This window comes from Bombina bombina, chromosome 1, assembly GCF_027579735.1.
Source record: "Bombina bombina isolate aBomBom1 chromosome 1, aBomBom1.pri, whole genome shotgun sequence".
Classification (NCBI taxonomy): Eukaryota; Metazoa; Chordata; class Amphibia; order Anura; family Bombinatoridae; genus Bombina; species Bombina bombina.
This window is the reverse complement of record NC_069499.1, coordinates 117,785,671-117,810,349: the sequence shown is the minus strand read 5'-3', so window position 1 is coordinate 117,810,349 and position 24,679 is coordinate 117,785,671.

The following is a 24,679-nucleotide window of genomic DNA, read 5'->3' as shown; positions in this document are numbered from 1 at the left end:
GCCACATGACAACCGAAGGGATACCTCAAGTTCCCAAAACCCTACTAGCAGGGCTAGTCTCCCAGTCACATAGGCAGAGGACACAGGGGAGAGAAAAGGTGCTACACCTTCCCGGCAACGGAAAAACCCAAGATAAACAAGTCCCCACAAGGACCAACCAACGTCCGGAACACAGATCCCCAAAAGGAGATCCAACCCGCCTGGATACAAAGGAAGAAGACCCAAGGTCTCATAACTCAGACAGACCTTACACAGCCTAGAGTAAGAGCCATATCTAGATACACTAGAACCAGCTGACAAGCACCCCCTTAAAGGTGCCAAAAACAGCAATAGGTTTCAAAATACAAAACCTTCCTCATGCTGGACAAACCATACAAGCTGTTGGATCAAGTCCCATAGGACCATCCTGGAGCGTAAAATTGAAGCCCAAACCACTCAACCAGTAGCAACAGGGCACTACGGCTGCCAGTCCCCTCCCACAAGGAAGAGATACTCCAGGTTCTGATGAAATCAGATGTTAAATGGAGGGACGCACCTGGAACCATCTCCTGCCCAGACATCTATGACTGAAGGCTATAAGAGAACTTACACAATCCTTTCCCACCTCGTGAACCCACAGGTTGTGTCAAATGCTTAGTGGAACATAAAAACATAAAAAAACAGTGATAACTTGAGCACTCAGCGCTACTACCGATCCAGCAGAAGCAGCGCCATGTGTCTGAACAGCCACAAAACCTAATGAACCCGACAGGACCAGTCTGTACCCTGGGTCCTAACCGGCAAGCTGCATAAATTATCCCACAAAATAAAATATAAGGCAACCCGAAGATTAACACCCAAAAAAAAAACCACAGGCCTACCCGTAGGACCAGCTAAATGGAGCCCTACTTGTCAAAACTGGGAAAGAACTCCAAAAAAAAAGACAATAGGAGATTACCTCATCCTCACATGTCTAACAAGTTGTACCATTGGGACAATCAGACTGAAAATTCCCATATCTGAGAACTACAGGATCACTCAATAAGTCAGATGTCTAAGCAAAACACGAAGGCGCGCAATCCTGTACCGAAAGGCACAACACTCCGAAACAGCACCCTCAGGCTGCGGAGCCCCCCCCCAAGGTGGAACACCCGGGACAATAGGGCACAAGCACATTCTCAAAGAAACGTCTGGACCCTGTAGATGAGCAAGTGCCAAAAAGATCTGCATAAACTGGGTTACCCGCATGTGTAGGAGGAATAATCGGTAGGGAACTCACCCCCTGGAAGACAGGACCCCAGAGGCAGATGGCTCAGCAGATCCCTGATTCCCTGAGCCCGAGGAACTGTGTGCTCTCATATGGCATATGGAACAACACTGGTTGATAGGAGTTAACGAGGACAAACAGGATTTGTCACCGGACACAGAATCTGATATCATAATCATCTCAGTATCAGAACCATCCAAAACTGAATCTGAAATGATCACAGGCTCAGCATCAGCATCCATCATAACTGTAAAGAGTATATAGGAATATGGACTGTAAACAATAAAAAACAAAAACAGCACCTGACACCACCAATGGCTGGGGCACTCACCACCTCCTAATACCAGACCCCTGCAGACTAGAATATCTCAGTCACCAGACATACAGGAATGCGGAAATGAGAACAGAGCGTAATCATGCCCGGATGCAGGGTGAACCGTACAGTCCAAAAAGCGCACCAAAAGAATGCGTCACTACCAAAAGGCCTCAAAGTTCCAAACCACAAGCCTATAAATCTCACACATAAGCAGGTTGAATCACATAACAAACATGATTATAAACCCCCCTGTCAAACAACACCCCTCAGGAGATGTTAACCCTCGATTCCAAGATAATATCAGAGATTTACTGAGACGCTTATGTTATAAGATAAACCCGTGAGGTGATAGCCACACGGAAAACATTCATAATACAGTACATTGAATAAAGTAAAATTAAACAATCTTACCAGAATTAACGCCATGGAACAGAAACACGGCCTTTCAAGTGTGACGAATAGTGGCATCACCTCCGTCATGGACTTGAGAGAAGAAAGCAGGCAGCGGAGCGAAGTTCGACAACGCTGATTGCTTGAGGAGCTGTTAACATGAGTCGGCATGGTTTTGCAGAATGAGACTTCCTGCATCTCCGGACTCTAACTTTCATTCAAGCCCTCACTGAGAGACTGACAGGACTACTTAAAACTCCTAAAGACACAAAGTGAGAAAACCTAATACCCAACAGGAATTAAACAACGTCCCATCTCAAGTGTACTGCACAAAACAGGAGCAATTTAAGCAAACAGTCTCAGGTAGTGGACAGATGTCGAAATAAAGTTCAGGCAATAAGGTAGTGGTGCGTGATACAGGAAATGCAGATATATAGATAGAATGATACAGTCTCACCTCTGTTATATGTATTTCGGTTCACACAGTATTCCGCTCTTTCTCCTTTTATGATCACAGAATACCGCTGAGCTTTTGCACACTCGTACCCACCAGGGGGGGAGGCGTATACAGTGCTGTATCAGTTGTAATCCACAAACCGTTCCATAGATCTTTACACTCACTTGCCGCTTGCCGAGTGTTCAGCCGATTCACTCCTTCTGAGGATCAGAGGCCTACCGCCCACCAGGGGGCGTGTCCAGAACTCTACCGGACAATCCTCCAATCCAAGTGCTCGACTGCTTTCGTCACACCTGTTGTCCACCAATCCCGGGACCGCAGTCTGGAACTATAGGAATCCTCCGTTCAGGTAGTCGGAACCTTCGTACCAAACCGGCTTCTCACATGTGTGGTAATAGGATATCCCAGCTGCCGTGTGTATAATACAGACCAAAACAGTTCCAGTAATTGCTCCCAGATAAGCAGAGAAGTGGACGAGGCAGGGAACTAACGCTCTCCAGGCTAAAGTATAAAGTCCACCAAAGAAAACAAGTGAGAGCGCTAGTATAAAATAAAATATAACCTTTATTGGTATATATAAAATAAAGTAGGACAACACAGTGTCAAAAGAGACAATATGGGGCACCTCTGGCTGGCAGGCTTACGCGTTTCGGCATAGCCGTAATCATAGCATACTGAAGCCAGCCACAGGTGTTCCTTATGTACATAAGTAAGAAAAACCTCATTGGCTAAAAACATATTGAGAAACAACACGCCCTGAGTTTATTTTAACCCCATATATACTGGTTGTGAACAAAAGATGACAGAGCAACAAGAGGTCATGAATCCATTTTTTGTACATATATATATATTTCTTTCCCGGTATTAACAAATAAATGAAAAATTATACCATATTTAAATACTATTATCTGCAGTGTATTTGTTTAACCTGGGCATTCTTTAACAAGAACCATGGTCTACAATCAACATGATATAAATTATGAATTAAAAGTCTAACAAGTAGCAAAGAGTTATTTAACTTTCAAAAATGCTTATTTTCTGAATTTGTGATTGTATCACATACATGAGAGTAAGGGCCACTTTTTCAGGCTTCTGATAACCTATTACACAACTATGCGTTCATGTATAACGCTTAATAGTTTAGACCCACTCTCTGTGATAAAAAACAAAACACAAAAACAAAATAAGTTGAAAAATTACCTCTATGCATTGATGTATGAAATATACAAATATAGAGACACAATCCCCTATTTTCTTAATCCGTAGAATTACATATTGTTTGGAAAATCTATAAAGACCTATATTCTAAGAGATGGAATAGTTAGTGATTATATCTCTAGATCGAAACTGTAATATGTACATATATACAAATAAGTGTAATGTTTTAGATGATTGTTTGTTTTGTATAAATAGCAGTAAGAATAATCTTGAGGAATATAATTGTAGGCATAACAAGGAATAATACATTCAATTCTATTCCCAGTAATTTATAAGATCAAACTCAGAGTTCAATCCTTTTGGGACTCTGGTTTCCATCTTAAAAATCCACAGCATCTCTCTTTTAGAGAGTGCTACTTCACGATCACCCCCTCTTCTCGGTCTAGGTACCATATCAATAGGTTGCCAAGAAAAGCAAGTCAGATCTTGTTCGTGGATTTGTGCGAAGTGATGTACTATAGGAGTAGTAGCCTTGCCCACTCTAATGGTGGACAGGTGCTTTCTAATCCTACTTCTGATGTCCCTAGTGGTGAGCCCAATGTATTGTTTTCCACATCTAGTGCAGGTAATGCAATAGATCACGAAGGTAGATGTACAATTTAGGCAGAAATTTATATCATAAGAGATACCAGTCACAGTGGACCAAAATTGTTCTGACACAGTCAGATATTCACATGCCCCACATCTAGAACTACCACATCTGTAGGACCCTTTGCTAGTTAACCAAGCACTTCCTTGTGAAATGGATTTTGGTAGGACAGTTGGAGACAAGATATTTCCTAGAGTTTTATTGCGTCTATAGGAACATCTAAGTCCTCCTTCCACGCATTGTATTAGTCTGTCATCTGCCACCAGCATATTAAAATGATGTTTTACAATATTACAGACCTCTTCATACTGGTCGCTGTAGTCTGTCACAAAGGTTACCCCTTTCATGGGGTCCTTAGTTTTCCGATCCTTTTCTTTTAAAAGATCTTGTCTGTTCAGATTCCCAACTTCTCTCTGGGCCCTATTAACCACCTTTTTTGGATAGCCTCTCTGTAGGAGGCGCTTTTTAACTTCCATCATCTGTTTCTCACCTTCTCTGGTGTCAGAGCAATTACGTTTTGCCCTCATAAGTTGACCTTTCGCTATGCCATACGGGACATGCTTGGGGTGGCAGCTCTTGGCATGCAACAAAGAGTTGCCTGAGATTGGTTTTCTGTACAGACATGTTTTTACTGAGCCCTGAGGGCTACCACTTAAAACTACATCCAGATAGTTGATCTGAGTCTGTTGAATCTCACTCGTAAATTTAAGGCCTATGTCATTGACATTCAGCCCTTCAATGAATGTTTTCAAGACATCATATTCACCGTGCCATATGACAATCAGATCGTCGATAAAACGACGATAGAAAACAATACAATTACGTGATGGGTTCCTATCTCCAAAGATGTGGGACAGCTCCCACCAACCCATCGACGATCTGATTGTCATATGGCACGGAGTACTACCCTCCATAAGAGACAAAAATTAAAAACTTGAAAATTCTGACACGTCTCTGCCAACCTCCTGAGACGAAAGGCAAAGAATGACTGGGGGATGAGGAGAGTGGGAGGAGGTGGCCATTTTGTGATTAATATATTAATTATTAGAGTCGGTGAAGAAGAGCTAAAATTCTGACATGTACCTTTAGCTATAATTGTCATGTACTTTTCATAGGTGCAGAATCTGATTTAGCATTGTTTGCTGAATAGTTTCATCTAACCTGTAAGAATAATCTCCAGCCATGGAATGATGAGGTTGGCTGTATACTTTGTGTGGCTATTACCTACCCCCCTCCCAGTGGATCGGGATTATTGTTTTCTGTGTCACTTTAATCTTCTAAGATCCTATTTTGGTAATTGTAGAGAATAATGACTTACCTCCTCTAATCCCAAATGTACAATGGGTGAAAAAGGCAAGTTATTTACTTGAAGTTCCAGCAGGCATCTTATTTGCTAAGCTATTGAAGAATGCAGCCAGTAAAAATCTATTCAGGCATTTCGGTAGTTATGGATTGGGGCCTTCATACAAACCAGGTAGTCAGTCTGAAATTAAGAAGGTATTCGCCAGAGGGCTCCTAAAACTGGGATTTGGCCTGCACAACCTATGGCTCAGTATGCAAAAATAGTGGTGTGGCTTTAGGTGATTGCACAGGTTTACAAGTTGGCATGGGTTAGGTGTAGCCAATCATTTTGAATAACTCCACACAGTCTAATGCACATTCTGCTGAAGTCTATTATGCCCAGTTTCAATTGAACAGTCCTATGGTGGACTTTCCTTAACCGTTAGAACCTGCTTTTGTTGGTAAATGAGAAGTTTTCAGGTTGTAAATGGAATTAAGATTAAAAAATCCAGTGTATTTATTTTGCTACTATATGCGCTTTCTTTCTACCCCTGGTTAGAAGATTACATATGTAATTGGAGAGCGGGGATCCTGCTCTAAAGCAGCTTCTGTTGCTTGATAAATGGAGCCCATTAACATGACTTTTCCTGCAGTTGTTTTCCAATAATGAAACTTCTGCTTACCACTTGCCTGATTTAGATGAGCCAATCTAGAATTTTTACCGGAGAAGAAAAGATTACCCACTGTCATTTTCTTTGCTCAAAGTCTGTTGTTTTGTGAGTTCTTAGGGACAGATATGTGGCAAGACTTAGTTTGTGAAGTGTGCAGTGTGTACATCCAATTATTGGAAGAGGAAACCCAACTATTTTTAAATTAAAATGTCATAAGAGGGGGAAAAAAAGCTAAAGGGCCATAGTATTAATATTATTTATTTATTTATAAAATATTTTACCAGGAAGGATACATTGAGATTTCTCTCGTTTTCAATTATGGCCTGGGTCCACAAAACATTGCATTGATACAATGGGTACAATAAAATACAAAAACAATAATAATACATAATATATGCAAAATGTAACATAGAACAGGTAGGGAATATATAATCAACCATGACAGGTGCATTCTGTTTTGAGATATGTAGAGAGGGATCTCTTAAAGGATATTAGGCTTGGGGAAGGTTTGAAAGTGTGCAGGAGGTCATTCCATAACTGTGGCGCTCTGTAGGAAAAGGAGGATCGAGCTGCTTTCTTTTTGTATTGAGGCAAACTAAATAATGTGCTGGTACTGGATCTGAGGTTATAGGAGGTGGGAATAGCCGGGGAGAGCATTCTGCTCAGGTAGGGTGGGAGCTTCAATAAAATGACATATTCTTATTAGTTACAGCATGTCATTTTATCACTAGTGACACTGCAATAGTATGTGTTTAACCCCCGCAAAGGGGTCAAACACATAATTTAATTACAGCTCAGGAGCCTCAAAGCACTGCTGGTCCAGAGCAGAAACTGATGCTGATCCTTTCAGCAGTGCTAATAACATAACCCAGCTGTGTGACTAGCGCTGCTTAATGGATCAGCAGAAGTTTCTTCTTGGGACCAGCGGTGCATTGTTGCTCAGGGGCAGACTACATTCTTTCTTCCCTTTGTCTCTTTTTCCTTTTCTCTTTTTCTCTCTCTGGGCCCTCTGTTTATCTATGAGATCTGCTTGTGAGTGCTTATACTGTGCAATAGTGTCATGTCCTGAAAAAAAAACACAATTATCCTGTTAGGATTACAGAGGTGTAGCTGTCTCTATTAACAGGGCTACTGTAGTAAGGTAGTATGCATTAGTAAGAACTACACAACCAATTCATTAATTTTATATTTTATTGTATATAGCTTTTATTTTTCCCCATGGAAACAAATGTTCTCCACATGTTTCAATCCTGCTCTTTTATTTGCATGTATCTTTTTGAGTAACATGCCCTTTTAAAGAGGCATTTAACTGTACACATCTCTATCAGACAAATAAAATAAAAATATTTATTCATCCTAGAATTATACCTTTTAGGATTAAAAATATGAAATTCTAATGTTTTATTTTGATGTAAAACTAACAGGAAGTGCGTGTCTGTAAATAGCTGGTCTGTGCATTAAAAGCTCACTGGCTGATAAGGCATATGCTAATTTCTCTATTGGTTCACAGAGGCACATCCTAAAAGCAAATCAACAAATGTTTATTATTCAACAGGCATGTTGCTTTTTTAAAAAAAAATATTTGTTGTGAAAAAGTATTAAAATCCATTATTTTACATGCAACAAAAATGACTTAAATGTGCCTTTAAAGGGACAGTTTACTCAAAAATGTTCTCCCCTTTAATTTGTTCCCAATGATCCGCTTTACCTGCTGGAGTGTATTAAATTGTTTACAAGTAGCTTCTTTACCCTTATATTGGCATTTGAAATAGTTGATTTAGCATGTGGTATCCCCACCTATACTGAAAGTTTGTGGCCGCAGGTCCAAGCTATAGATAAGCTTTGTAAACACAGCCAGCAGAGGAAATTACACTCCCAGTGGGATATAGCAGAGATAAGGTAATAAAATGTTGATTTTCCATTGTTCTCTCCAAGTACTGGTGATTGTTTTATGGACAGATATAAGATAAAGAAGCAGGTATATGTACACAATGTGATACAGTAATGAGATCTTATTATATCTACAAGCTCAACCCGTTTTATTAGGTTGTGGCTTCAAAACACAAAATCAAAGCTTTAACATCCACAAAAAAACCTTAAAAAGTTCATTTTCATACATTTTGTACTGTGCAGTTGGTAAAAAAGCAATTGTAAACAAATTAAGGGAAAAACTGTTTTTCAGTATACTGTCCCTTTAAGCAAACATGTAATAAGGAATAGTGTTTAAAATTAAAGGAGTTGGAAAACATTTGGGAACTGCAGGACACATCAGTGTGGTTATACATCTGTCCTGCCTCACCCACAGAGCTGAATAGGACTCATAAATCATGGGGTTATTCCTGAGGAGGTAGGGTTTGCATAGCAAAAGTAAACACTTTAACTCCAGCTATTTAACCCCGAGCTTCCAAGATAAACACAACATCCCTCTTTTCTCTGCTGGATAAGTAGTAAGAGAAGATAAATGATTTCTTCTCTGGGTGTCTCTACCTCCCTCTGTTCCCAACAAGTGTTTCATAGACTTCAGCTTTCATGTGTTGTCAGACAGTAAATTTAAACCAACCAGGATGCTTTGTTAGAAATATTTTTGGGGGTAAAAATGAGTAAACAGTGCTGAGAGTTTAGTTTTGAGCCTCAACTTGGATGAATTCCTATATCCCTATATGAATTTATTGATCTGAGATCTTTCTTGTTGCTTTATAAAATATTAATACTGGTATAATGTTATATTGCTACTGGTATATACCATGTTTAATGCAGGGTTTCTCAATTTATACTAAATCTACAGTTAGAGGAATTAGTTAAAGGGACATAAACATCAAATGAAAATGTATGATTTAGATAGGGCAGACAATTAAAAGAACTTTAAAATATACTTATATTGTTAAAAGTTTGTATTATCATTATTGTCTTAGTAAAATTTGTTGAATGTAGTTTCTTTTCACAAGAGAATATAGTGATAGGTTCAGGATCATTCACTTAAAGGGACATGAAACCCATTTTTCTTTCATGATTTTGAAAGAGTATGCCATTTTAAACAGCTTTCTAATTTATTTCTTTTATCTAATTTGCTTCATTGTCTTGATATCCTTTGCTGAATAGCATATCTAGATAGGCTCAGTAGCTGCCGATTGGTGGCTGCACATAAATGCCTCATGTGATTGGCTCACTCATGTGCATTGCTATTTCTTCAACAAAGGATATCTATAAAGCAAATCAGATAACAGAAGTCAATTGGAATGTTGTTTAAAACTGTATTCTCTACTTGAATCATGAAAGAAAAAATCTGGGTTTAGTGTCCCTTTAAGCATAATATTACATATTGTAAAGCATATACCCCCGAGCTTACTTTAGTATCTTTTCAATGAAGTGAGCTAAGTTTCATCAAAGGGGAAAGACTAAATGTTCATAATAGATGGACATTGGAAAGTTTTGGGCTTTTTTTTTGGCAAACTCTATATATAATCATGCAAGTTTAAGTTTGCCTTACATGTTCCTTAAATGCTCCAAAGGTTTATATAAAGCCAAACATATCATTACATTTTCTAAAGGAAGTAAAATCACATATGAAGGCAATGTTCTCTGGCTCATTAAATTCAACAGACAATACAGTAAGGGTTAATGGCAATTAGATGGCAATGAATTAATAGCTGGTAAGGTTATTGAACTAGTGCAGTAAGTAATACTGGCAGTTAGAGTCGGGGCAATAGCAGTTATGATTAAAGGGACATTAAACACTTTGCGATGGTAATATAAAATGATAAATTGCATCAATAAACAAAACTCTGCAATATACTTTCATTATTTATTTTGTTCCCTTTTCCTGTATTTCTGTTCTGAAATTGTGAGCTTTTCAGTTCCTGTTAGAAATGGAAGTGCAGAACACTGTTATATTCCACACAGCCATTGGCTGCACACTCTAGTGGCCTATTTATAACTGTCCCTAATTGGCTACAGCAGAGCAGGTAACCTAAGTTACAACATGGCAACTCCCATTGTTTTATAGACACTATCGGCTAGATTTAGAGTTTTGTAGGTAACGACCCGCGTAGCTAACGCCGGCTTTTTTCTGGCCGCACCTTTAAAATAACTCTAGTATTGAGAGTCCATATAATGTCAGGGTTGGGCTCCAAAAAAGGAGCGTAGAGCATTTTTAACGCAACTGCAACTCTCGATACCAGAGCTGCTTACGGACGCGGCCAGCCTCAAAAACGTGCTCGTGCACGATTCCCCCATAGAAAACAATGGGGCTGTTTGAGCTGAAAAAAAACCTAACACCTGCAAAAAAGCCGCGTTCAGCTCCTAACGCAGCCCCATTGTTTGCTATGGGGAAACACTTCCTACGTCTGCACCTAACACTCTAACATGTACCCCGAGTCTAAACCCCCCTAACTTTACACTTATTAACCCCTATTCTGCCGCCCCCACTATCGCTGACCCCTGCATATTATTTTTAACCCCTAATCTGCCGCTCCGTAAACCGCCGCTACTTACATTATCCTTATGTACCCCTAATCTGCTGCCCCTAACACTGCCGACCCCTATATTATATTTATTAACCCCTAATCTGCCCCCCACAACGTCGCCTCCACCTGCCTACACTTATTAATCCCTAATCTGCCGACCGGAGCTCACCGCTATTCTAATAAATGTATTAACCCCTAAAGCTAAGTCTAACCCTAACACTAACACCCCCCTAAGTTAAATATATTTTTAATCTAACGAAATTAATTAACTCTTATTAAATAAATTATTCCTATTTAAAGCTAAATACTTACCTGTAAATAAATCCTAATATAGCTACAATATAAATTATAATTATATTATAGCTATTTTAGGATTAATATTTATTTTACAGGCAACTTTGTAATTATTTTAACCATGTACAATAGCTATTAAATAGTTAAGAACTATTTAATAGTTACCTAGTTAAAATAATTACAAAATTACCTGTAAAATAAATCCTAACCTAAGTTACAATTAAACCTAACCCTATACTATCATTAAATTAATTAAATAAAATACCTACAATTACCTACAATTAAACCTAACACTACACTATCAATAAATAAATTAAATACAATTCCTACAAATAACTACAATGAAATAAACTAACTAAAGTACAAAAAATAAAAAAGAACTAAGTTACAAAAAATAAAAAAATATTTACAAACATAAGAAAAATATTACAACAATTTTAAACTAATTACACCTACTCTAAGCCCCCTAATAAAATAACAAAGACCCCCAAAATAACAAAATGCCCTACCCTATTCTAAATTACTAAAGTTCAAAGCTCTTTTACCTTACCAGCCCTGAACAGGGCCCTTTGCGGGGCATGCCCCAAGAAGTTCAGCTCTTTTGCCTGTAAAAAAAAAACATACAATACCCCCCCCCCAACATTACAACCCACCACCCACATACCCCTAATCTAATCCAAACCCCCCTTAAATAAACCTAACACTAAGCCCCTGAAGATCTTCCTACCTTAATGATGCATTCAAAGAAAAGATTAGTCTGAGGATAACATGTAGATGTATTTTTTACAAAATAAACACTGACAAAATAAGTGTAAAGTTTTACGGCTAGATTTGGAGTTTGGCGGTAGCCGTGAAAACCAGCGTTAGAGGCTCCTAACGCTGGTTTTAGGCTAACTCCGGTATTTGGAGTCACTCAAAAAAGGGTCTAACGCTCACTTATCTAGAATTTATTTAGTGTTTAATGTCCCTTTAAAGGCAGCTGGGGATAGTGTTAATAGCATTTAGGGATGCTAGTGTGGTTAGGGTTAATAATGGTTAAGAGGGTAAGTTTTATTAGTAGTACGGTTAGGATTAATATGAAATGGAGGACCAGGTTTAATAGCGGTGATAGTTCTCATTGTGGATAGTAATAATAACTATTAAGGGTGTTGGAGTTAAAGAGACATTATCCTAGCAAATATTCTGGTCTGTATATGAAAAAGTATCATGTATATGTCAAAATATTGGTTGCATTAAAAAAAAGTAAAACCTGTAAATTGAAAAAGTAATTGCTTTGCATTTGCTGCTTATCCTCACTGACGAATAAGGACAATTGCCTCTGCTTTACTGTTGGAGAATAACACGATTCTGAAAATATTAAAGAAAAGATTAATTTTTTCTTTACAGTAACATTAGTTTTTTTTTTTTAAAAAAAAACCTGAAATGCATTCTGCATTATAATCTTAAATGAAAAAGAAAAAAGAAAAAGTTGACTACTCTGTCAGTTAGAGGTGTCTGTAGGGTTGGGGTGATAGCAATTTAGGAGACCAGAGCCTTGATTCTGATAAAGAATACAATTTTAAAAATGTTTAAAATTTACTTCTTACTATTATCAAATTTGTTTTGTTTTCTTGTTATTCTTTGTTGAAGAGATATTGTACTGCAAATGAGTGCACACTCCTGAGCTTTGCTTCCTGTTTTTCAACAAAAGATAACAACAAAACAACAATAATATAAGTAAATTAGAAAGTTGTTTAAAATTGTATGAATCATGTAAGACAAATTTGATGTTTTATTTGCCTTTAAGTGGTTACATGTGTTGATATGTAGGTAGCTGGCAATAAAAATACTGAAGAAAGTATCAATACAATGGAATTAAATATTTATGCAACAGAACACACAATACATTGTATACCCCCACTGCTAAGGACAGGCAAATATATATTTTGACCTTCAAATTGTATAGTGAATCTCCTCTTTGATGTTGGTTGTGAGCTTTGACTATTTCTATAGAATAAGTGTAATATTTAAATATCAAATGTAACATTCAAATATTGCATTTGAATATTTACTTATTGATTTCTAAGAGAATCAGTATTCAAAAATGAATATTCAAATGTTACATTCGCACAACAGAAAATTGACTTTAGAAAAAAAAAAATTGAATGTCCTGCAAACCTTCTACATTAATTTAGAAGAATATATGTGGCAAACATTCTGTATTTTTAATGAACATGTGGAAACATTCGCCCATTCCTGCGGTGTATCATGATATTATCTTTTCCAGGCTCATTCTCTACTATTTAATATAAAATAGGAACTTGACGGAAGAGAAGAAAACGCACTAAATCAATCTGTAGTTTGCAGAGGGCATACTAACTGTTTTGTGAGCAATACAATCACCTCTATAGAACACCATCTTTCTCTATAATTTTGTTATATTCCCCTGCCAGCAATTTTTACCAAATGCAAATTCTGCAAAAATTTTTTTTTTTTTTTTTTATCATATTCTGCTCCATTTGTGAACTTTTTTTTTTACATACTTAGCTGCTTTCACAGTCAATTGCTTATGTAAAATGAAAATGTTTCTTTTATTAAACCATTTGGGCTTAACCTCAAATCTTAGCGGTTACTCCCTGGTGTGAAGCCCAGAATATGCCTCTTCTATTAATAAATGCAAACACATTCAAGCTGTCATCTATTAGCAGAGCCTATTGTAAAAGGGGATTTTATGAGGTTTATTCTTTGAATAACAGCTTTAAGACCACAGAACACCAGCAAGTTTTAGTAACAATTGGGATATATTGAAGAATGTTCTGTATCTCAATGTTTGTGTTTAATAGTATGAAAGGAACTAGATGGGATATGCTTTTATTACATATTTTGTACTAAAGCTCTGAACAGGATTCCAATAAATGTGGTGTATTCATACATGCTCAAAAGTGTAAATATAAATATCAGTAATATTCCTTTGTATTTCTTTGACTTCATATAAACATGATAGTGGGATTTATGTTATGATTTTAAAGGGACATGAATCTGAAAATGTAAACTGGTACGGTTCAGATAAAAATGCAGTTTTAAAAGACTTTTCAATTTAGTTTTGTTACCAAATTCACTTCAGTCTCTTGGTATCCTTTGTTGAAAAGCTGGCTGTTAAGCAATCCTCCTACCCAGGGTCTGGCAACCTTTGGCCCAGGGGCAATTATAATCCAGTGGCCCAGTCCCCCAGGTACAGCTGTTTTACACTAGTAGAACAAGTAGTAGTATAAGTGAATGTAATAGCTTACAGGTGAAACTCGAAAAATTAGAATATCGTACAAAAGTTTATTTATTTCACTAATGCAACTTAAAAGGTGAAACTAATATATGAGATAAAGTTATTACATGCAGAGCAAGATAGTTCAAGCCGTGATTTGTTATAATTGTGATGATTATGGCTTACAGCTCATGAAAACCCCAAATCCACAATCTCAGAAAATTAGAATATTGTGAAAAGGTGCAATATTCTATACTCAAAGTGTCCCACTCTAATCAGCTAATTAAGCCATAACACCTGCAAAGGGTTCCTGAGCCTTTAAATGGTCTCTCAGTCTGGTTCAGTAGGAATCACAATCATGGGAAAGACTGCTGACCTGACAGTTGTGCAGAAAACCATCATTGACACCCTCCATAAGGAGGGAAAGCCTCAAAAGGTAATTGCAAAAGAAGTTGGATGTTCCCAAAGTGCTGTATCAAAGCACATTAATAGAAAGTTATGTGGAAGGGAAAAGTGTGGAAGAAAAAGGTGCAGAAGCAGCAGGGATGACCGCAGCCTGGAGAGGATTGTCAGGAAAAGGCCATTCAAAAGTGTTGGGGACTTTCACAAGGAGTGGATTGAGGCTGGAGTCAGTGCATCAAGAGCCACACACAGACGGATCCTGGACATGGGCTTCAAATGTCGTATTCCTCTTGTCAAGCCACTCCTGAACAACAAACAACGTCAGAATTGTCTTACCTGGGCTAAAGAAAAACAGACCTGGTCTGTTGCTCAGTGGTCCAAAGTCCTCTTTTCTGATGAGAGCAAATTTTGCATCTCATTTGGAAACCAAGGACACAGAGTATGGAGGAAGAATGGAGAGGCACACACTGCAAGATGCTTGAAGTCCAGTGTGAAGTTTCCACAGCCTGTGTTGATTTGGGGAACCATGTCATCTGCTGGTGTTGGTCCACTGTGCTTCATTAAGTCCAGGGTCAACGCAGTCATCTACCAGAAGATTTTGGAGCACTTCATGCTTCCTTCCGCAGACGAGCTCTATGGGGATGCTGACTTCATTTTCTAGCAGGACTTGGCACCTGCCCACACTGCCAAAAACACCAAAACCTGGTTCAATGTGCTTGATTGGCCAGCAAACTCGCCTGACCTGAACCCCATTGCCAAGAGAAAGATGAGAGACATGAGACCGAACAATGCAGAAGAGCTGAAGGACGCTATTGAAGCATCCTGGTCTTCCATAACACCTCAGCAGTGCCACAGGCTGATAGCTTCCATGCCACGCCGCATTGAGGCAGTAATTGCTGCAAAAGGGGCCCAAATCAAGTACTGAGTACATACAGTATGCCTGCTTATACTTTTCAGAGGTCCAATATTGTTCTATGTACAATCCTTGTTTATTGATTGCATGTAATATTCTAATTTTCTGAGATTGTGGATTTGGGGTTTTCATGAGCTGTAAGCCATAATCAACACAATTATGACAAATCACGCCTTGAACTATCTTGCTTTGCATGTAATGAGTCTATCTCATATATTAGTTTCACCTTTTAAGTTGCATTAGTGAAATAAATGAACTTTTCCACTATATTCTAATTTTTCGAGTTTCACCTGTAGATAACATATGTCACGGATACCGGGCTGCAAGGGTTAAACCCCTACCCCCTACAACACCCCCCCCCCCCCTGTTGTGTCTCAGTGGTTTTGGGCTCCTCAGAGCAACCACAATCTCTGGAAGCTTTTTGTTTGATTTTTGTTGGCTTGTTTTTGTGTTAAGAGAAGAGCTGGTCTATGACCAGGAAAACCCTCCTAGGCTTGCCGGGTTCCTGGAACTCCCAGTCCGCCACCTCACAACGGACACCCGCCTAACCCCTCTCAGGCTGGCCGGGCTCCTGGAACTCCCGGTCAGACACAGGACAGCAGGACACCCGCTAACTTTACTTTTGGTAGCTCCAGCAGCCTTTTGTCCCAGAGCTCCGCTCTTTTGGGGGTGGGTAGCCCCTAGGGAGGACAAGAGCTGGAGGAATTATTGGAGGGAAGCTCCTTTGGGAACTGGGGGTCTTGGACACCCCTAACCCCATAACTTCAACGGACTGTAACTCCAGTCCCCAGTAACGAATCATGCTGATTTTTGGACTGTCTGGGGACAGAGAGCTTTAAAATGGATCACCTCGAAACTGCCACCCCTGAGTCTTGGGACTATGGCTACTATGGAGGTGCCGGTCCGTCTGGAGGGGCGGGAATGGTGGGAAAATTGTGGGATTGTCTTTTGTCTTATCAAGATGAGCTGTGTGTATAAAAGGAGTGTGTGTTTTCAATAAAATCAGTTCCTGTTTCACCTGAATGCTAGTATGTCTAGTTATTTGGGTGGGCCCCTGCTAAAATCCCTTTCCTGGGCTACATAGCAGCCTGTTCCAGGCAGAGGAAGGACACTCTGGCAGAACTACCTAGTCTTGGTAGCTGGAGTCTGCCACAGGGTGGGACCCTGAATACTGGTGCTGTTGGGCATCAAGGGTGGCTACAGGCTGTGGTCACTGGCCAGCTACATAGCTGCAGTCACCCGGTATGAAGCAGGACCCATTTGGCGGAGCTACCCAGTCGGGGTAGCTGGGGTATCCATCACAACATACATGCTATTGCATCCATATTCATGCTGCTGTAGCCCTTTTTATATAAAAAATAAATCCAAATTAGACATCAGCTATATGACCAAATGAGAGATTGGGTAAGATACATTAGGCCACAGCCTTTTCATGCCAGCAATATGTCAAAATTAGACTTCTGAACAGACAAGTTGACCCCTTTATTGCTGGTAAATGCCCAAATAAGACCACATATTTAATGTTTGAATCTTGCAGACCACTTTATGACAGCTCTGTGCCTAATAAGGCCTGAGATCTGATACATAATCTCCTTGAGGACTCACCATACCATGTATATACCCAGATTAGAGCCCAGATAAGAAGCATAACCCCTGAATATTCTTCATATCCAATATATGCTCAAATTACATTTTAGATCATGTACATAGCCCTTTCAGCCCTATCATAAATGCCCCAGCATTCTCTTACTCTATTCAATCAGTCAGGCCTGAGATGGCTTAGGCAAAATCATGCAACCCAATTCTGCAATATACTGTAGGTTTTTTACAGCACCCACAACATCCTCACTTGATCACACATAAAAACAAATACATACTTGCTCACAGTGACACACAAACAGGAATAAAATCACACTTGCTCAGAATGACAAGCAGACACACAAACAGGAACAAATTCACACTCTTGCTAGCGAAAACATATACACACAGGAACACATTCACACTCTTACTCATACACACACATAAGAACAAACTCACACTCTTGTGCACACACACACACACACACATAAGGACCAGCTCACACTCTTGCTCACAGGAACAAATTCACACTCTTGCACAAACTTACACAAACACACACATAGGAACAAACTCACACTTGCTTAAACACACACATACTGGAACAAACTCACACTCTTGCTCACACATACACACATACCCAAATGAACAAAAATCACACTCTTGCTCACAATGACAAACACACAGGAACAAACTCACACTCTTGCTCACACATACAAGTACACACACATAGGAACAAACTCACACTCTTGAGCACACACACAAACACAGGAACTCACACTTACTTACACACACACACACACACCGGAAACAATTCACACTCTTGTTCACACACACATAGGAACAAATTCACACGCTTGCTCACACACAGACAAACACACACATAGGAACAATATCACACTCTTTCTTTCTCACACACAGACACATACCAGAACAAACTCACACTTGCTTACACACACACATACTGGAACAAACTCACACTCTTGCTCACATACATATACATGCACAGAAATAACTTCACACACTTGCTCACACACAAAAACACAGGAACAACAAACTCACACTCTCGCTTACACATACACACAGAGCAACACACTCACACTCTTGCTTTAACATACACACACTCAGGAGTAGCAAACTCACACTCTTGCTTACACATACACGCACTTGCACATAGCAACAATCTCACACTCTTGCTTACACACACACAGTAACAAACTCACACTCTTGCTTACACACACAGAGCAAAAGACTTGCACTCTTGCTGACACATACACACATCAGTGTAACACACTCACAATATTGCATACACACACACACACAGTAACACACTCACACTCTTGCTTACACATACACAGAGTAACACACTTACACTCTTGCTTACACATACACACACAGAGCAACAAACTCACACTCTTGCTTACACATACACAGAGTAACACACTTACACTCTTGCTTACACATACACACACAGAGCAACAAACTCACACTCTTGCTTACACACACAGAGCAACACACTCACACTCTTGCTTACACATACACACACAGAGCAACAAACTCACACTCTTGCTTACACACACAGAGCAACACACACACTCTTGCTTACACACACACAGAGCAACACTCTTGCTTACACATACACACAGCAACACACTCTTGCTTACACATACACACACACAGAGAGCAACACACTCACACTCTTGCTTACACATACACACACACAGAGAGCAACACAAACACACTCTTGCTTACACATACACACACACAGAGCAAAACACTCACACTCTTGCTTACGCATACACACACAGAGCAACACACTCACACTCTTGCTTACACATACACACACACACAGAGCAACACACTCACACTCTTGCTTATGCATACACACACACAGAGCAACACACTCACACTCTTGCTTACGCATACACACACACAGAGCAACACACTCACACTCTTGCTTACACATACACAGAGTAACACACTTACACTCTTGCTTACACATACACACACAGAGCAACAAACTCACACTCTTGCTTACACACACAGAGCAACACACTCACACTCTTGCTTACACATACACACACAGAGCAACAAACTCACACTCTTGCTTACACACACAGAGCAACACACACACTCTTGCTTACACACACACAGAGCAACACTCTTGCTTACACATACACACAGCAACACACTCACACTCTTGCTTACACATACACACACACAGAGAGCAACACACTCACACTCTTGCTTACACATACACACACACAGAGAGCAACACAAACACACTCTTGCTTACACATACATACACACAGAGCAACACACTCACACTCTTGCTTACACATACACACACACACACACAGAACAACAAACTTACACTCTTGCTTACACATACACAGAACAACAAACTCACACTCCTGCTTACACATACACACACACAGAGTAACAAACTAACACTCTTGCTTACACATACACACACCGGCCAGTGGCTATGCTGATCTCTACCTACTTTTGCAAAACACCAGTGGCTGAACTTAATTTTGCACATCAGCTGACTCTCACAATGGTTCTGCACTTGCTAGCTCCCAAACCCATTCTGCAACCGAGTACTATCTAGTCCCCACACCCATTCTGCACCTAAGCAAAAGCCGGCCCCCACATCCATTCTAAACCTGAGCACCTGGAAGCATTTAGCAGCACATACTGGGAGAAGAGAATCCTAGACTATCAAAAGTTAGTTTAGCACAGACAGTCACTTTGTGTGTGTGTTTCTAACTGATCAGTAACTGAATGGAATGAGGGAACTAGCACTGAGCCTTCTGTACTTGGACCACCACCCCCAGCTGATAGTATCTACAGGTAGGGTTGCCACCTCAGCCATGTTTTCCTGGACACTTATGAGATACACATGCTGCAGGGTGTGCAGGGAGGAACATGTATTGTGTTTCTGGACAGCACTATTCATATTCCTCCCTGCACACCCTGCAGCATGTGTAACTTATAAGTGTTCTGTATTTTAAGGTACGGCTGGCAACCCTATCTACAGGAATCCTGCCTCATTTAGCTGGGGGGGATTTATGCATTATCTGTCACCCCCACATGATTTCCTGGGGGGGGGGGTATATTCCCTGATCCACCCTAGTTCCTACAATCAAGCTAAGGTGCATAGTAATTTGGGCAATGGGCTTGACAGGTACAGCTCTGTTAATAGCAGTTTAAGGACAGACAAAGAAATCATATATATATATATATATATATATATATATATATATATATATATATATATATATATATATATATATATATATATATATATATATATATATATATGTAGAACAGGTACCGCACACAAGGTACAAACTCCAAGACTCAGGAAAATAAAAATTCCAACTTTTAATTCAAAATGTGGTTTTAAAACATGAAATCCACATAACATGCACAGCGCTCAGGTGTGAGCAGAAGAGACAGGTAACACATACACACACAGAACAATGAAGTAAAATAAAATAAAACGTAGCTTTTATTGAAGCATAAACATTTAAAAGTTCATGGAGGTGCAAAAGATACAGGTGCAAAAATGACAGTATACGCGTTTCGGCGTTGTGCCGTAATCACTACTGCTAGAGAGCACTTAGTGTGGTTGATTTAAAAAGGGTGTGTGAACTCCCTATTGGTTAAAACAAAATGAGGATACTCCTTCATGACATCACACAATTGTATCTAATGAGACACTAAACCTGTCAGAAAATAGTCTGACACAACAAACAATAATAGATTCGACCCTGGGTCCTAGAGCTCATATATTAAATGTATGTATGCATATATATGTGCACATTAATCCTTTGGCAATGGTTAACATATGTTTTAAACCTAATGTAAAAAGAAAAAAGCAAAATACACAAGAAATAATAAAGCACCCTAGTGGATTAAGTGTATGCATAACAAAAAATGAGCAAAAAAGGGACATAAATCATACATATTCCTCCTTATTGTTAGATGTATATTAAACATTGCTTGTATGTTGTATACACAGTAAATAAGTGTTCTACAATACTTTGAACTTAGTGTAATGGAATAAAGTAAATTCCCTTATGTATCAGTCAAGGGTGTAAGAAACACCTAAGTGAGTGCATACTGATACCGTTAGAGGGACAATACTACGCAGACAGCAGACCCATTATTCAAATGTAAAATTATACCTAATGAATGGTTTATTCCCAATAATTAATTAAATCGTACTCTGTATTAAGGCCAAGTGGTAGTTTGGTGGAAAGTTTAAAAATCCAAAGCATCTCACGCTTTTCAAGCAGCTTTTGTCTATCCCCCCCCCCTTTTCGGAGTTGGTATATAATCTATTGCTTGCCATTTGAAAGAGGCATCATTTTGATTGTGTTTAATACAAAAATGTTGGACTATAGGTGAGGATGATTTCCCCACTCTAATGGTAGATAAATGTTCCCTGATACGAGACCTTACGTCTCGTGTAGTGAGCCCTACGTACTGAACCTTGCACAAAGTGCAGGTTATGAGATATATAACAAAATGAGATGTACAATTTAAACAAAAATTTATCTCATATGTGCGTTGTGTTACACAGGACGTAAATGTGTCAGATGTGATCATATAGTCGCATGGTTTGCACCTACTGTTCCCACATTTAAATGTACCCTTGTGGGTGAGCCATGAACTCACTGTTGCCCGAGGATGGCTCAGAACAGTGGGTGATAGGTAATTACCGAGTGTTTTATTCCTGCGATAAGAACACCTTATCCCTTCAGCCACACAATTGGTCAATTTATCGTCTGCTACAAGGAGTCTAAAATGCTTATTAACTATACTACATATTTCGTTATAGTCAGTACTGTAGTCAGTTACAAACGTTACTTTGTTCGTATTCTGTGTAGTTTTTTTGTTGTTATTTACTGTTCTTTTCTCTTGTAACATTGGTATTCGATCCATACCCTGTACCTCCCTGGCTGCCCTATTGATGACTTTTTTGGGGTACCCCCTATCTTTCAAGCGATCTGTAAGATCCTTTTGATGTTCCATATACACTCTTTCTGTCGAGCAATTTCTCTTTGCTCTTATCATCTGGCCTTTGGCTATGGAGTATAAAACACTCTTGGGGTGACAGCTTTTGGCATGTAGAACTGCATTGCCTGAAATAGGCTTTCTGTAAATGCATGTCTCAATTTTGCCTGTATTATTACCAAAAAGACTTATATCCAAAAAATTAATGGTGTCCCTGTGTGTTTCATGGGTGAATTTCAGATTTAGATCATTTTTATTGATATGAGCCAAGAATTGTATCAAATCTCCTGCATTGCCTTGCCAGATTAACAGCAGGTCGTCAATGAAACGACCGTAATAAGCAATGTATTGTCTGAAGGGGTTTTCCTCTCCATAGATGTGGGACAGCTCCCACCAACCCATGTATAGGTTGGCGTAAGAGGGCGCGAATTTCGCACCCATGGCTGTCCCACATCTCTGGAGATAGAAAACCCCCTCGAACTCAAAATAATTATGGCTTAAAAGAAATGCTGTTACCTCAATCACATATCTTTTGAAATCAGAATCCAAGTTGGAATAATGTGTCAACATATAATCCATAGCCTCAAGGCCAGACTTGTGGGGTATTGAAGAATATAAAGCGGTAACATCAATAGTTAACCAATTACTCCGAGGGTCCCAGGTCAGTCCTTCCATGACTCTCAGAACATGTTTGGTGTCCTGTAAATAGCTCGGTAGAGCTTTGACCAAAGGGCACAGTATGGCATCAAGCCACTCTGAAAGGTGTTCAAAAAGGGAACCGATCCCACTGACTATAGGACGACCAGTAACGTTTTCCAGGGACTTATGCACCTTCGGGAGATGATGGAATACAGGAGTTACCGGAAACTCAACATATAAGTAATCAAAGGTATTTCTATCCAGAAAGCCTTTTTCTAAACCATCATCCAGAAGGTGCATAAGTTCTACCTGGAAACGTTTCATGGGATTGGTACTGAGCTGTGTGTACTGAATCGGATCATTCAATTGGCGCAAGGCCTCATTTTTGTAGTCCACAGTATCCATGACCACAACAGAGCCCCCCTTGTCAGCATTACGTATCACAATCTGATCATTGTTCTTTAACTCTTCTAGAGCTATTCTCTCTGATCGTGATAAATTATCAGGAGATTTTTTGCCATGGAGAGCAAGGTCCCTGAGGTCCTTCTCTACCCTATTATAGAATTTTTCTACAAGGGGGCCTCTGCTGTGGACAGGATAAAACGTAGAAGGTTTTTTATAGCCTGTAAATTTGTTAATCAGTTCTGTGTTCGTGTCAGTTGTACTCTCCCTGTCCATAGAATCTAAGGTGATTATATCACAAGTTTCAGAAAACGTAAGGTCATTATTTAAATTTACCCTTGTGATTTTAGAACCAGTTGAGTCAGCTGAGGTGGGAGAAATGTCTTGCTCAATACCAGAGAAATGTTTTTTCAATGTTATATTACGGACCAAACGATTAATATCCAACATCGTCTTGAATAAGTCAAATCTAGCAAGTGGTACAAAGCCTAATCCTAGACTTAAAAGTTTGACTTGTGAATCACTCAAGACAATGCTGGATAAATTAATCACACTGAAGGTGCATATTTGTTGGTTCCCTTCAGGGCCCTTGAGGGGTAGCGATTTTGGGTTTTCTGTGTGTTCCCTCCCCCCTTGGGGTTCATGGGGGCTTTGGGAAAAACCTGATCCATTAATGTATTACTTGTGTGGGGCATTTGTGCCTGTTGTAGGTCTGTAGAATTGTGGGCTGGTGTTGTTTTAACATTTGTATTACTGATATTCTTCGGTTTAACCGACTGTCCCGTACTGGTGTATGGTGTCTGTGCTTTCTGTATGTTAGTGTTTTTGAGAATACCAGGTCTGGTTTCACTAGATAATTCATTGTCTGTATTATATTTATCATCCCCAGACTCCACATCACTATCTGAAAAAGTGACTCGTTGGCTGCTATTAGATCTATGGTTCCTATTACGTGACCTACCTCTACTCCTATTTCTATTCTGCTGTCTGCGAGTATGAAACCTCTGTGTCCTATTCCACACATGTATGGTATCAGTGTCGTAATCTGCCTGATCACGTAGGTATTTAACATGCTTATTATTCATGACCATAGTTTTAATATTGGCCATAGACTTTCTCAATACCTCATCAAACCTAGGGTAATCAATTTCGTGTTTGCGTGTGTTAAGTTCAACTTGTATGGTGTTAATGTTTTCTCTCAAATCATTCAACAATTTGTTTTTATATGCCATCAACAGAATCATTAATCTTACAGAGCATTCATTAAGTATAGTATTCCAATTATCTATAAACTCAGTATCATCGGTTTCAAAAGTGGGATATTTGGAGATCCTAAGCCCCCTGGGTATCATTTTCATTTCTAAATATTTCCCCAGTGTCCATATATCCCACTGTAATCTGGTTTCTTTTGTACATAGTTTGTCCATTTCTTGGAACAAATCTGTAAGTGCAAGGTCAGATTTGTTGGTGGAAAATATCTTAGCAAGTTCTGTTGGAAGTTCATCCCTAGGACCTACAGGTATCAATGAGTAGAATTGTTGTTGTGTCTCCTCCATA